General features: G+C 50.9%; 1 long non-coding RNA gene, 4 other non-coding genes and 1 pseudogene across 8 annotated transcripts; all 6 read left to right on the top strand.

Annotated features, from left to right (window-relative positions):
- Positions 1-3,153: 3,153 nt before the first annotated feature.
- LOC134053750 (uncharacterized) lies at positions 3,154-5,868 on the top strand. Of its 4 annotated transcripts, none has more exons than XR_009933964.1 (5): positions 3,154-3,354; positions 3,701-3,763; positions 4,348-4,393; positions 4,527-4,846; positions 5,443-5,868. It is a non-coding gene; the product is annotated as an uncharacterized LOC134053750 (long non-coding RNA). The 4 variants fall into 4 exon arrangements; XR_009933963.1 differs by having other exon boundaries at positions 4,269-4,393; XR_009933961.1 differs by having other exon boundaries at positions 3,154-3,763.
- Positions 3,403-3,545, top strand: LOC134053962 (small nucleolar RNA SNORA16B/SNORA16A family). Its single transcript, XR_009933991.1, has one exon. It is a non-coding gene; the product is annotated as a small nucleolar RNA SNORA16B/SNORA16A family (small nucleolar RNA).
- LOC134053963 (small nucleolar RNA SNORA44) lies at positions 4,108-4,238 on the top strand. Its single transcript, XR_009933992.1, has one exon. It is a non-coding gene; the product is annotated as a small nucleolar RNA SNORA44 (small nucleolar RNA).
- On the top strand, positions 4,431-4,547 carry LOC134053964 (small nucleolar RNA SNORA61). Its single transcript, XR_009933993.1, has one exon. It is a non-coding gene; the product is annotated as a small nucleolar RNA SNORA61 (small nucleolar RNA).
- On the top strand, positions 5,261-5,331 carry LOC134053960 (small nucleolar RNA SNORD99). Its single transcript, XR_009933989.1, has one exon. It is a non-coding gene; the product is annotated as a small nucleolar RNA SNORD99 (small nucleolar RNA).
- Positions 5,869-6,552: 684 nt separating the features above from the next.
- On the top strand, positions 6,553-8,293 carry LOC134053696 (ras-related protein Rab-42-like; annotated as a pseudogene).
- The last annotated feature ends 361 nt before the right edge of the window (positions 8,294-8,654 follow it).

Genomic DNA, 8,654 nt, shown 5'->3' with positions numbered 1-8,654 from the left:
TTTGGGAGTGCAGAGGCCAGCAGGGATGACCTGCTGGTTCCTATTTACTGGTGCTGCAGAGCTTAAGATAGCTCCAGCTTTCATTTCAGGAGAGAGGTTGATATGAGGCTCTGGGCCTCATTCCCTAGAGGGATGAGCCAGGCTTTTGGGATTGTTTGGGAGAATCTCAGCCAAGATTCTGTGGAACTGTTAAATCTCTCCATTGTTTGGGTTTTTAAATATCACTTACTCATCTTAATGTTCATTTTCAGCTCCCAGCCATTATGGCAGTGTCTAAAAAGAATTTTATATGGAGCTACAAAACAGCCACCTTCTGGGATTCATAGGATTTGCCTTTTGGAATCCCAGTTAAATAGTGTGGGATTTTGTTTCTCTTGGATGGCTACAGGAGAAGCACAGATTAATTACCATTTAGTGTCGCACAGGATGAAAGACAAGGACTCCATGTAGTAAGGTAAATTCTGCTTTTGTCTCTATGTGCTAAAGGCAAGAATTCTAAGGCAGATGATATCACAGCTCCCTGGCATTATGTAATTCCTGAAAATTGCATCCATATCAGCAAAAGAGATCATGAAGTGTACAAGAAAAAGTTACAATGAAGCACTCTGCCTTTCAGCAGGCAGGATTTGCAGCAATTCCAAAAACAACTCAAACATTCTTATTATGCTCTTTAATGAAGATGCCATCATCCAATTTAGATGAAATTGTAGGGACTCTGATTCCCGTTTGAGTTACACAGACTGGAAATGTCTAGCAGATCTGGAGGGACATGGGTGTTTTCAGGCACAGAGTGCTGCTTTGCAAAGGCTGAGCTCTGAGGCTTCAGATGAGTCTGGAAGCATTTCTTTAGCAAATGTATGGATAAGAGCGCTGCAAGGGTCTGACAGTGATTTTTCCATGTGAGAAAACTCCTGTTACTTGGATCAGTTTCCTGTCCCATACACTGAGACATACACAATGCCCTTAGGAATATCCCTGAATCCATTTTGAAGAACAGAGATAAATATTTGACTCTAATCTTTCTGTACTGGGCTTTGCATTACTAGCTTGTTAATCTTCAGCTTTTGCTAAACAAGATCTGAGAGGAATTTTTACCTTCCAGCCTTGCTATCTCCCAGTGATCTTGTAAAGCATACTGGAGACACCTGTTTCTGGATTTAACTTGGGATTTGCTTAACCATGAAACTAATTCAGTGGCAGGATGGGGTATGAATTTGAAATGCAGTAGCAGAAACTGATAGAGCTGCTTCAGAAAGCATCACCTACAGAGCTCACTTTCCCTTTTTTTTTTTTTTCCTGGCTAGAGCATTTCTTTAGAAAATATCTCTTTTTTTTTTTTTTTTCTTCCTCAGCAGTTATTCCAGGTCAAAATGTTTTTTCAAAGTGCAGTCAGTTTTTTAAGAAGGGGTTTGGGGTCCTGCTCAGCACACACTCATTTTCCCAGGCACATCGTGAGATTCTTGGTGCAGGACTGTTGGACTTGATAATCCTTGTGGGTCCCTTCCAAATCAGGTTGTCCCATGATTCTATAATTGAAAGATCATGCTGTCTCTTCCGCAAAATTTCCAGTGAAAAAGCAATGGTGGATAACACATTTGATAAAGATTGAGAACTGACCATGGCTAGGACTTGCCTTGTCCCCTTGATGTGTCCCAGGGAGCCACAGGCACAACAATCCACCTGGATCACTAATGCAGATCTGCTTTTCCTTACTGATAGTTTTAAATCCCTGTGCATTGTCTGCTCCCATCTGTCAAGTGCGGGGAACTGCAGCCTCTTCCAGCATGTGGTCCCTGTCCTGTGCTGTGGAAGAGGCTGGTGAGATATTCTCGGGAGGTTTTGCTGACTGTGGCCATGCAGTGGGATTTTCTCTGCCCCTCTTGGATCTCCATCCATCTTGTCATGGCAGGCTAAGGTCTGCTGGGCATCCAGTGCTTTTCTTTGCTGCTCTTCGGGGATTCTCCCAGTTCAGCATTTGGGACAGTCTCTTCCCAAGAAATGTTTGCCAAGGTTTGAATTTTTGGGAAAGGTTGATGTTTTTTTCTTACAGTAATCTCCCAGGTTCTACCCTGCCCTAGGATTTGACATGCTTTCTAGGCTCACATTTTATGAGTGACTGTGCCAAGGAGACTCCAGGGATTGCCTCGTGACTTGGCAGAGCAGCTGTGAGATCCACGGAAGGAGGAGAACAGGAGCTGCTGCTTGTATCTTGTCTCTTTGGCAAGGGCTTTTTTGGGGAGTGTTTGGCCACACAGTTTGGGGCTTGTTCCCAGACTTGGCCTTAAATGGCTGAGGATTTATTTTGTTGCTGATCTTCCATGTTTGGAGGGAATTACCAGCTCAAAAGGCCATCACTGAACACTGGGATATTTTTCATCTGTTCATTTGCTCAGTACAGATTAAAACATGACCATCCTTTTAGCCCTTTCTCCAGGGCTTGGGCAGGAAGAAATCTCAGGCTTTTCTGGCTGATTTTCCGTGAAGTCTGGGCCTTCAGCATCAGCATCAGCACCAGCAGCTGTTCCAGCACTCCTTTCCAGCCCGTTGGCAGGTGCTCCCATTTCAAATCGTTTCCACTGATTATGAATGATGAGCCAGGAGCCTTACAGAGGTATTGTACTGGCAAATAGACTTCTGTTTCCAAGAACCTTTCCTTCTATTCCCTGAGGGTAAAGTGTTCCCCCCATTCCAAAAAGGAGGAAGGAGTAGAGGAAATGCCACTCCAGCTTTTCAAAGAGCAACCCCTGGTGTGGACCTTGTATGGAGGAGGAAAGAGAAACTGTACTTGTCCCACCAGGACTGGATAGTCATTTAGATATGATGGGGGTGTGTAGCTGCTCCTAGTGGTGGTGGGGGTTGTGAATCATGAGATCATGAAATAATTTGGGTTGGGAAGGGACCGAAAGCTCATCTCATTCCACTCGCAGGAACACCTGCCACTAGAGGGGGGCTTGTTTATCTTTTAGGATGGGGTGGAGTGCGAGGCTGAAGGGGGGAAGGCAGGAACGATGGCGGAGACTGTAGGCAGCACGACCTACAACTCCCAGAAGCCTCTGCGGGAGAGCCCGGCACCAGCAGCCAATCGGAGCCCGCGCTGCCTCACTATAAAATAAGCCCGCGGACACGTTTCCTCCTCTTTCGACTATGGCGGCGAGTCGGGTGGGACGTGCGGGGAGCGTCGGGGACTATCCACCGCCATCCTTCGTCGCCGGGGCTTTCCCGCCGCTCGGCTCCGCTGCATCGGCGTCCCGTGGGCATCGCACCCGGCAGCGGCGCTTCGGTGCGCTCCGAAGGCTGCGAAGGGCGGCGCGGCCTTGCCCCCACCCTCCTCCTCGGGCTGGGCCCTGCCCCAGGGTGAGTGAGGGTCCCCTGAAGCGGAACTGATCCGCTGTCCACGGACCCGCCCGGCCCTATCGAAGCTGCGTCTGTCGGTGCTGTGGCAGCTGCAGTCAAAAAGGAGCCGAGAGCAAAGGGATTTCCCTCGACGGTCGCCGCTCAGTTGGAGCCTTCATAACTGTCCGGCAACATTTCGGGAAAGTACACGGCCCACCATGGGCTAGCGGGGGTACTGGCGCTAGAAGCAGCGGCTGCCGCAAATCCCTGCCCCTGGCGTCCACATTGATGAACCGGGGGAAGGAGGGGTGTATCCCTTCCTTCTGTCGTACTGTTTTAACTTACTTCTCTTGGAATTTACTTAAAGCTCAAGACTTCTTCCCCAGCAGCAGCCTGGCATAGAAGGTGATCCCGGGGTATGGGATGGCAGGTGAGATGTGTGATCCAGGTTTTAGAGTCCTCCATTGGGCTGAGGATTTTTGTTGGTGTTGTGGCTTCCCTGGGCCGGAGTAGGAACCAGCAGTGTTTCTTGCCCCTCTGCTATCGGGCTGTGCCAGCACATCCTGTTCCAAGGCTATGCATCCATCATAGGGCTTGTCCTTGGGACTGGCCCCTGTAAACTTCCTTAGTTCTTGCTCCATCTAGATAATGTATGCATGAGATAAGGGCATTTCCTCTTTCTGGGGCCTGCTAGAGGCAGAAATGGGAATCAAGCCTGATCCAGAGCCAGTCGATTGCTCTGTCACAGATGTAACCAGTTAAACTCATGATTATCTGCATGTTTATCCAAGGGCTGTGGCTCCACACAGTAGCTGCAGGTCTCCAATAACATGCCAGAGCAATGGGAAGGTCTTTGATTGCTGGGCCTCTTCTGCCCATGACTGTCACTCACCCTTCCAATACATTTTTGGGAATTGTGTTGCTCATGGTTTCAGGGTGAAATGAGTCAGAGGTGTGTCCACAAGAGTCTGCAGGCCACTGCTGATATTCGGGGTATGTTGTGATGTCTTCCAGGGGTCCTGGATCTTCCAGAGCTCACCTATCTGATGGATAAACCCAGGTGAGAAGGTAGTACCCTTGTTGGATCTCTACAGCCCATCCTCCAAATCCCTTTCCCATCAGATCTGAATACCGATCTTGTGGTCGAAAAAGGAGGAAGAGTAAAATTCATGCTGGTCTTGGGCTCTCTGCAGGTGTGTCCTGTGCTGAGAGGGGCCACTAGGAAGACAGGCTGCACCAGCCTCACTGGTTTGGGAAGGAAACTTGCGGTCAGGAGAAGGGATAAATGTTGGGGATGTGACAGAGGTGCCATGAGGGTTGGAGGGCTTGGATTTCTTTGGTGTATTTGAGCCATGGATTTACAGTGACCCATTAGCTTCAGGTACTAAACTCTGGCTCTATTTTTTCAGCAGTTACTCTTTGGAAGAAGGTGGGAACCTTTGAGCCCTGTCCTAAGGGCTTCAGCTTGCTTCCCGTAGGACCCGTGTTGTGGAAAAGCTGCAGTATGGAGCCTGTGAGTGTCCTCTGGGGAACTCCTGGTGTTTGGATGGGTAGTAAGTTTAAACTGGATACTGGGAGGAAATTGTTGGCTGAGGAGGCCCTGGTTGCCCAGAAGAGCTATTGCTGCCCCATCCCTGAAGTGTCCAGGGTCAGGCTGGATGGGGCTTAGGGCATCCTGGTCTGGTGGAAGGTGTCCCTGCCCATGGCAGGGTGTAGGATGGGGTGAGCTTAAAAGCTTTCTAACCCAAACCATTCTGGGATTGCATGATCTGGAGGACAGGACAAACTGTCTGTGCCTGTGCTGCAAGTGCCAGTTTTTCACCTGAACTGTGTAGGTTGAAATGATCAACCTCATTTCAGAGGCTTTTAATTGGTCAGAGTTGTGATGTGTGGATGTAGGGTTGTGGGTGAGATAGTGGCAGTCCAGCCTGGTCCATGATGATTCCCGAGTCTGGAGACTTCTGGATGAGTCCTGCGGATATGGGGCTGAGGCCAGGTATGAGCTACCCAAAACCACAGGGTAGGGTCTGAACATACAGGAGTTCTGGAATGTGGATAGAGCCTGACTGCTCATCACTCAGCTGGATTCTTTTTTATCCTTTTTTTCAGGTCTAAGCAGAGGATGAGCCATCCCCGAGTGACTTGGTGTTGCAGTGCCAGACTCTTCTTTCCCAGCCTACTCCAGAAGTGGGGGCTCTGCAGAGCCAGATCCTGCCTGCTTTCTGAGCCATGAGCTCCACCAAGTGGGATCAGCCTCTTCTGGGCTCCACTTGCTGCAGTGGAGGGAGACGGAACTGGTTTGGCTCCAGCTGTTGAACAAGCTCTGGTTCGGGTGCTCCACATGGAAAAACAGTCTGTTCCATGGAGTTTTTTCAGGAGGGGATTTGGATATCAAATACTTGGTTAGAGCAGGGAGCTAATAATACCAAGGTGGGTGGTGGGTTTGATTGCTGTATTGGTCATTCACTTAAGAGCTGGAGTCAATGGTCCCTGTGGGTTCCTTCCAACTTGGAATATTCTGTGTGTGATAAGAGTTTGAATAAATGCAATTACATCAAATGTGGTGTCTCCCATGTTTGAGTTGCTTTTGGGGTAAGGTGAGGCTGGGCTGGCTCTGAGCCAGGAAGCCTGAGCTGCCTCTTCCAGTGGAGCTAAAGTTCCTGTGCTTGCCTGCAGTGTGTGCCAGTGGGGTGTTCCCCCCCTCCCCCGCAGCACTCGGCAGGAGTCCCTGGAATGCAGGAACACCTGGACCTCAATGGGAGATGCTAGAGCAGTTCCTGCCGTCTTGGGGTGTTCCACCACCCTCAGCTGGAGCCTTGGTGATTCTGGTTTGCCTGTTTTCTGTTCACCATGGAAAAAAAAGGGCTGTGGCTCTCCACAGCGTCAGAGCTGGAGCCACTCTCTTCTGTCCCTGGATTGTTCAGCTGTGACAAAGTTCCTGAACCTGAGGTAACCTGGCTGCCAAGAGTACTTTCTCCTGGAATATTGAGCCGGTGCCTCTGACCCCTCTGGTCTCCTACCTGCAGGTCTTGAGAGCCGCTTCCCTGTGGAGTGTCTCCCAGCTTTCTGAGGATCTTGGCTTCTGAGGGACACCGGTGAGTCTATATGCTTACAGCCCGCTGTCCCTGTTACCAAAGCCAGGCAGGGGAGACAGACCTGGCCTGTGGCAACACTAAACATCCTCCTGACAGCAAAGGAAGACTGCCAGAATATTGCAAGGAAGTGATTAGAGCTGAAACTGTTGCTGCTAAAGTTTGAAATGCTGGGCCATTGCTATGGTTTGTGTTCTGGAGTTTGGTGGCTGGGAAGCAGACAAATGGAAAAATATAGTTTTAAAAGCAGAGGAATTAGAAAGGCATCAGTGATTTTCCTAAATGGTGAAAAGAGCTATGCAGCAGCTCCAAATTTTTTTTTTTTTGTATATACACCTGGAAAGAAAACTTAGCCCTCTTACTTTCCAGGCAGGATGGGGACTGATCTGGCAGCTGCTCCCTCCCTGGAACAGTTTGCTTGTGTGAGCCGGAGCCATCCCTGCTCCCAGGTGGGGTGGGGACAAGGGTGGAGACCTGTCCTGTTGCTGCTAACACAGCAGGAACACGGTGGGTCAGGATCCGGCCAGCTCAGTCATGCAGACAGTAGGAGATTCCTCCCAGGATCCCAACACCGAGGGACACTTCCAGTTCCGCATTGTGCTAGGGGATGCTACTGTGAGTCCTTGCTGCTGTGCTGCTTCGCTGATGGGCCGAGTGGGGGTCCTGGTGAGGCAGCCACCCCTGGCCCCACCATTGGTATCGAGTTCTACAGCCAGACTATCCTGATGCCGCCACTGGCAAGGCCAAGCTGGGGCACAGCTGGCCAGGAATGGTTCAGGTGAGGTGGGTATGTGGATGCCAGCACTCCATTGATTCATCTCCCTACCCTGGGCTGTTTGTAGATTCCCAGCCAGGTATGCAGGGACAGGCAGTGATGGCTCACTGGGACAGTGATGTTTCAGGGGTCAGTGACACCTTGTGCTGAGCTTGCAGTGACACTGGAGCAGTTTAGGGGAGCAGCCAAGGGAGCAGGGTTGGGTGTTGGTTGCAGTGGCTGGTGGGCTGCAGCTGGGTGGTCTCCTGCTGGATCCAGGAGCACCTTGGGAGTGTGGGAGGCTCAAATGGGGCACAGAGGGCTGAAGAGCAAAATGCTGTGGCTGGAGCTGGGCTTCCAGGCCCTCCCCATCCCTGGGAACCTTTTGGGGATCCCAGGGTTGGTCCTGGTGGTGCCTTGTTTCTGTTCAGTGCTGCCGCATCCCCACTGTACCAGGGGCAGCTGGGGGGATAACAGTACCACAGAGTCCCTGAAAACCCTGCAAGTCTCCTCTAGAGCCCCCTAGTGTGGGGAGAGGGATTCTGAACAGAGAGTGGGGCTGTAAATGGCCAAGACAGATATCCCTTTCCCAATCCCAGGGTGTGATCTGTCACCTAAATATCTCCCAAGGCCCATCCTAGGGCTGTAGGTGTAAGACCTTCCCAGTATCCTTTGAAACCCTGCTGGGTATGCCCAGCTCCATCACCAGGTTCTTCTACCAGAGTGCAGCAGGAGTGCTGCTGATGTTCGACCTCACCAACCAGGCATCTTTTGAGCATGTCCCCAAGTGGTGTTGCGAGGCTGTGGGGGACTGGCTGGCTGCCTGCCTTTGTCCTGGCGGGACACAAGTGTGACCTGGTGGCCAAGCAAACCATGTCAGCAAATTAAGCCAGACACTGCCACCGTGGGCAGGGCCTTTGTAGAGACCTCAGCCTGCAGCAACCTCATCGTGGAGCTGGCTTTTCAAACACTGGCTGGGGGTATCCAGCAGACACTGGGCCAGGGGATCCTTGTCCCACAACAGGGATGTGATAGCATCAGGGTCATCCCCAGAGTTGCTGCCAGCCCCTGGAGGGAGGGTGCCCCAGGAGTGCTGCCAGTGCTGATGGAGTAGGGGGTCAGACATGGGACCCCAGGTCGTGGGGATGCTTTTCTCTCCACCTGGTACCTGCAGCCTTTGGGTGGTTATGACATTGGTCTCCCACCTGGGCTTGGCTTTATTTCAAACCTTTATTTGGGGACTCTGAAAAAATATTATTCTGCTGTAGGAGTGTTTTTAATAAACCTAAGGCTTTTTCACACTAAATAAAGGCTGTGCTAAGCAATGCATCCTAGGCAGGGGCACAGCACTCAACCCATGGCATGGAGGATCCTCTGCTTTGGAGGGCATCGCTGGTGGGGCAACAGCTCACCTTGTCTGGGACACTTTTCAGGGTGTCCTGTCCATGGGAAAAATGGGAGCAGACACTCCTGAG

Source organism: Cinclus cinclus, chromosome 26, assembly GCF_963662255.1.
Source record: "Cinclus cinclus chromosome 26, bCinCin1.1, whole genome shotgun sequence".
Lineage (NCBI taxonomy): Eukaryota > Metazoa > Chordata > Aves > Passeriformes > Cinclidae > Cinclus > Cinclus cinclus.
The sequence above is the reverse complement of the archived record's forward strand: the minus strand, read 5'-3'. Positions and strand labels throughout refer to the sequence as shown.